This window comes from Oncorhynchus clarkii, chromosome 11 (genome assembly GCF_045791955.1).
Source record: "Oncorhynchus clarkii lewisi isolate Uvic-CL-2024 chromosome 11, UVic_Ocla_1.0, whole genome shotgun sequence".
In the NCBI taxonomy this organism is placed as follows: Eukaryota; Metazoa; Chordata; class Actinopteri; order Salmoniformes; family Salmonidae; genus Oncorhynchus; species Oncorhynchus clarkii.
The window spans coordinates 13,245,047-13,250,747 of NC_092157.1; the positions used below are offsets into that span (position 1 = coordinate 13,245,047).

Below are 5,701 nucleotides of genomic sequence, written 5' to 3' on the forward strand. Positions count from 1 at the left end.
ACAGCAGGGCCCATCTCACTTGCCTGGAGTTGAGGTGCCTGGCGGTGCGGAGATACTCCAGGTTTTTGTGATCGGTCCACACAACGAACGGATGTTCCGCCCCTTCTAGCCAGTGCCTCCATTCCTCCATTCGCTCTCGTCGGCCCCAGAGTCAATGAAGACCCGGACAGATTTGGACTGGTTTCCCCACAGCAGAATGACATGAAAAGGGGTGCAAGTAAGGGAAGCAGGAAAGTTCTCCATATGACCCACCAGAGTACTTGCTCCTACCGGTGAGCCTGATCTTTTACAAGGGGAAGAGGACACAAAATGATCAAAAGTCCTGCAATACAGACAGCTCCATGTGTTGATCCTGTGTTGCCGTTCCGCTTGTTGAATGTTTTATCCTTTTAAGCTTGGAAAAGAGACCCTTACACCCAGATTTGGACCACACACCCACTCCACTGAATAGCAGGCTAGTGATTGCTTTGCAATGCTTGCAGTTAGTTACCGATTCCTTCCAAACCAGTCATTGTTGAATTTGCGATTTCCAACTTCTTGTGTAATGTTTTTGTCCAATGGCTGATGAGCACCGATACATTTAGTCTATAATTTCTCTCTTCATTATTTCTCTTCAAATGACAAGGATTGAAAAGGATTTGCCAGTAGATTGTCTACTTGATTCATGATGATGACTGCTAGCTTGCTAGCTAAGATTTTGAAAGTATGATGTTGACATAATCAGTCTAATCAAAGCTACGATCGATATAATATAACGTGATTTGACGTCATTTTATCTGTGGCCAAAGACCTTGAGCCTTCTTGGATAGGCACTTCTAATGTAAATATATGGCAGCACCCAAGGGGCTTGAATTTTCGAGCTCTACCTGTAGATTTTGCGGTGACGTAGTGTCTCATGAGTGACAGAACACTTAGCCAATCACGGCACAACTAGAGAACATTACCAACCCCTACGCTCCGTATTTTCCGCTGTCTTCCCCTCCACCACAGAAAGCACTGAGCTAGGCTGAAATACCTGCATTTTGGAGCTGCCTTACTCAAGAAAGCAAAAGAGACCAAGTTTGTATGTGGCTTTATGAACTCAATGATACATTTTTTTTTCTTACATTGTTTGCAAACTGATATGTGACACGTATTGATGCCAAAATAACATGCAAAACAGGCACAATTTTGTTTTTTATGACGGGTCATCACTGAAGGGGACGATTTATAACCATCCCTTCCCTGATAGAAACAGCCCTGTACCATGGGTTTGTTTACCCAAGTGAGGTACTGCTACATCAGTCCAGACATTGTGAAGGAATTCACCAAACATGACAAGGACCCTGGGAAATGGACAAAGTGGTACAAAGGCATAAATGCCATCAGTAAATCTGAATCCAACATAGAAAGCGTTAATTTCCAACGTCTATGTCCAGAAATATTATTTAATCCAGATCTATTTATTGATATTCTGATTTCTGAATATTGGTTTGCATTTATTTTACACTACACTATTTATAAGTATCTAGTGAGAACTAACATGACAACAGTTATCAACTAATGTTGTTACCCAATAATGATCCAATTTTTATAAATCGCTAATTTGAAATAAGTATCTTCGAAGAAGCACCAGTTGTTATCATGTTAGTTATCAGCAAAACACAGAAATCATTGTTATGCAGAATGAAAATGTTGGATTATTCTCATTTAAACATTCACTTTTAATACCCACTAAATCTGCTCCTGTGTTTTACAGTTGCCAACCCAGATTTCATGCAGCCCATCTCAGAAATAGTCGATGAGGTTATAATGAACTGTCCAATAGATGTCAGAAGACCTCCATGTAATGTACGATTTCAACACAGCGCATTCGACAGAGTGGTTTAATAGGGAAATGCATATCTTTCAAGTTTAACCATTCGAGAAGGAATATATATATATATATATTTTATATGTCAGACTTGCTCTACAATACATTTAGTACAATCATTTATTGAATGTTGTGTTGAATTTAAGTGTGGATTGAGAATAGTTTTTCATGTTGTCCACCAGGTGTCAGTGTGTACCTTGTTGACTTACTGGCACATGCATGTTGGCCTTGGTTGGAAGTAAGGAAGGCTCCCAGACTTGAAGGCTCCCAGACTTGAACACGCAAGCTGACTTAGTCAATGATCATTTCAGGTCACTTTCTACTCTTCATGATAGCTTAATCTCTTGTCATTTAGCTTGGATAATACCAACACAACATAAAACTCTTCTAACACAGAATGAGTGAAAATTATCTTGCTCTCATGTATTGTACATTTTTAGGAATCCTGTGCCACTCATTTGCATACCAAATTAAAACATCATTTACAAGAGGAAGATCTGTGTTATAATACTAGAACAGTCACTGCATATCTGCAAGGCAACAAAAACAAACAAATATAAAAATCAACAAAAATAGGGATTATATCTTATGATCAAACCTGGTAAACAAACCATTATGCAAAAACGAACAATAGAAAATAAAACATTTACAAAAAAACACTGAAACATTGAGACAAGTTAATGAACTTGTAATAAATAGCCCAGTGAGCTAACTGCCTGAATGAAAATCCTGATAATCTTCCGGACAATTTAATAAATTTAACAATTCATTGACCATCCTAGCTAACAAGCAGCAGTCATAACATCTGAGGTGGACTATAAGCCCAAATTGAAAGGAGGTCATCTGCAGTAAAACGTTCTGCTGCTGGCCTTTCATCTCCTCTGACACTGGTAGTTAATGGCTTCAGAAAGGAAAAAACATGATTGGAAAGAGGGATGAAGAAGGATGAAAAATAAAGGGAGAGAGGAACTTTTTTTATTCAACCCATCCCAATCTAAACAACAGGATACATTTCCTCCCAAAGCCTCCAAAGTTCGTTAACAAAGGATTTAACCTCTCGACCTGTAATAACGAAGGATCGCTGGTTGATCCCCTATTATCACTGGGCGTTAATATTTAATTTGGGTCAAATGAGCGGGTCCGGTTATCCCTGAGCCTTGTCATCTCTCTCTGTCTCTGTGTTTGGTTAATGACCACGTTCTGAGACCTGACTTGCATAGCCTTTAAACATATGACGTCAGAAACTTTTTTTCTTCACTTCTGTCTCTTGATTATTGTGTGTTTAGCAGGGTTGGAATCAATTCCATTTCCATTCAGAAAGTAAACCCAATTCCACATCTTCCTAATTGAAAAGCATTTGAGAATTGTAATTGTAATTTCACTATACTTCCTGAACTGGAATATAAATGGATTTTGACTGCAACCCTGGTGAAGCCAGATTGAATAGTTCCTGGTGAATGAAGGGGTTGTCATTGTTTTGATGTGCTAGAAAACTGCTGCCCTATAATAGTGCTGTACTTGACACATAGCAGAATATTGTCCTGTCCGGCGGTTCCACCATGTTCTGAGATTTTGGCCCGTGGCTACAGAGGGACCTGAAGATGTCGGTAGATGCCCGGTCAAACTGACTGAGGAGCTCAGTGGAGAAAGGATAAAGGTGTGTGTATCTGTTTGGAAGGATAAAGGTGTGTGTGTGTGTGTGCTTTCCCTCTAACTCCTATGGTCATTGTCATGTTTGGCTTAACAATGACTAAAGGAGTTGGCAATACAGATCTGACATTGTCCAAGCTATTGGGATGCAGGGTAGAAACTGGGCTCAAGGGATGGATGGTAATCTGTATTCTTTCATGTTGTTTTCAGCCCATGGAGGCCTGGGTGGTTACACATGCCGCGCTGCGCCATGTGGTTTGTAGGATTCATGCTGGCCTCTACAGTAAGACTACACACAGTCTACATGCGCGCACAAACACACACACACACACACAGAGAGTACGCAACCACACATGTACGCATGCACACAGATAGACACTATATTTTTTCCATGTCATAATCATTAATTTGATTTGGGAGTGGGTTAATTGGAAAGTTAACAAGTTTAACAAAACTGTTTTTATTATCATATTTACTATTACACTTGTCTACTGTTGTAATGTCTGTATTGAACCTCTGTCTAATGTAGTAATGTCTGTATAGAACCCCTGTCTACTGTAGTAACATTGCTCGTCCATGCATAACATTGATCTAAAATTGACCCTAGAAATAGTACTGTTGGGAGATCTGGAGAGACCGGGTCAGTCAATTACTAATATACTAATACTCTTAGTAAAATAATTTATCTTCAACTCGCAATCTGTGGATTGTATTCGATTAGATAGATTGAAATTGTATGTTAAACATCACAGCATAGTTGAAAGATGTATGCTGCGTAGAAATCTGAAGAGGGTTGCCAGCAGAGATAGGTGGGATAGGCTGAGGGAAGCTGAGGGTTGTGGAACTGGAGACAAGTGGGAGTGGAGTTACTGGGCGGGGGATAGAATGACGGTCAAATATAAAAGTATAAAAAATAAAGTTAAAACTTAACAAAAAGTACGTTTGAATGACCCATGACCCAATGACTCAATACCCATCTTAAATAAGCATGCCCCATTCAAGACATTTAGAACCAGGAACAGATTCTGGTTCTCTCCAGACTTGACTGCCCTTAACCAACACAAAAACATCCTATGGCGTTCTGCATTAGCATCGAACAGCAACTTTTCAGGGAAGCAATATACACAGGCAGTTAGAAAAGCCAAAGGCTAGCTTTTTCAAGCAGAAATTTGCTTCCTGCAACACAAACTCAAAAAAGTTATTGGACACTGTAAAGTCCATGGAGAATAAGAACACCTCCTCCCAGCTGCCCACTGCACTGAGGATAGGAAACACAGTCACCACCGATAAATCCACTATAATTTAGAATTTCAATAAGCATTTTTTTTTTTTACAGCTGGTCATGCTTTCCAGCTGGCTACCCCTACCCCGGTCAACAGCACTGCACCCCCCCACAGCAACTCGCCCAAGCCTTCCCCATTTCTCCTTCTCCCAAATACAGTCAGCTGATATTCTGAAAGAGCTGCTAAATCTGGACGCCTACAAATCAGCCGGGCTAGACAATCTGGACCCTTTCTTTCTAAAATGATCTGCCGAAATTGTTGCAACCCCTATTACTAGCCTGTTCAACCTCTCTTTCGTGTTGTCAGAGATTCCCAAAGATTGGAAAGCAGCTCTTGACTCAAACTGCTACAGACCTACGGTATATCTATCCTACCTTGCCTTTCTAAGGTCTTCGAAAGCCAAGTCAACAAACAGATTACCGACCATTTTGAATCCCACCATATCTTCTCCACTATGCAATCTGGTTTCAGAGCTGGTCATGGGTGCACCTCAGCCACGCTCAAGATCCTAAACGATATCTTAACCGCCATCGATGATAAACAATATTGTGCAGCTGTATTCATTGATGTGGCCAAGGCTTTCGACTCTGTCAATCACCACATCCTCATCGGTAGACTCGATAGCCTTGGTTTCTCAAATGATTGCCTCGCCTGGTTCACCAACTACTTCTCTGATAGAGTTCAGTGTGTCAAATCGGAGGGCCTGTTGACCGGGCCTCTGGCAGTCTCTATGGGGGTGCCTCAGGGTTCAATTCTTGGACCGACTCTCTTCTCTGTATACATCAATGATGTCGCTCTTTCTGCTGGTGAGTCTCTGATCCACCTCTACGCAGACGACACCATTCGGTATACTTCTGGCCCTTCTTTGGACACTGTGTTAACAACCCTCCAGATGAGCTTCAATGCCATACAACTC

At 41.0% G+C, this 5,701-nt stretch overlaps 1 pseudogene; it reads left to right on the forward strand.

The window, feature by feature from the left end:
- Positions 1-1,246: 1,246 nt before the first annotated feature.
- Positions 1,247-5,030, forward strand: LOC139420534 (actin-related protein 3-like; annotated as a pseudogene).
- The last annotated feature ends 671 nt before the right edge of the window (positions 5,031-5,701 follow it).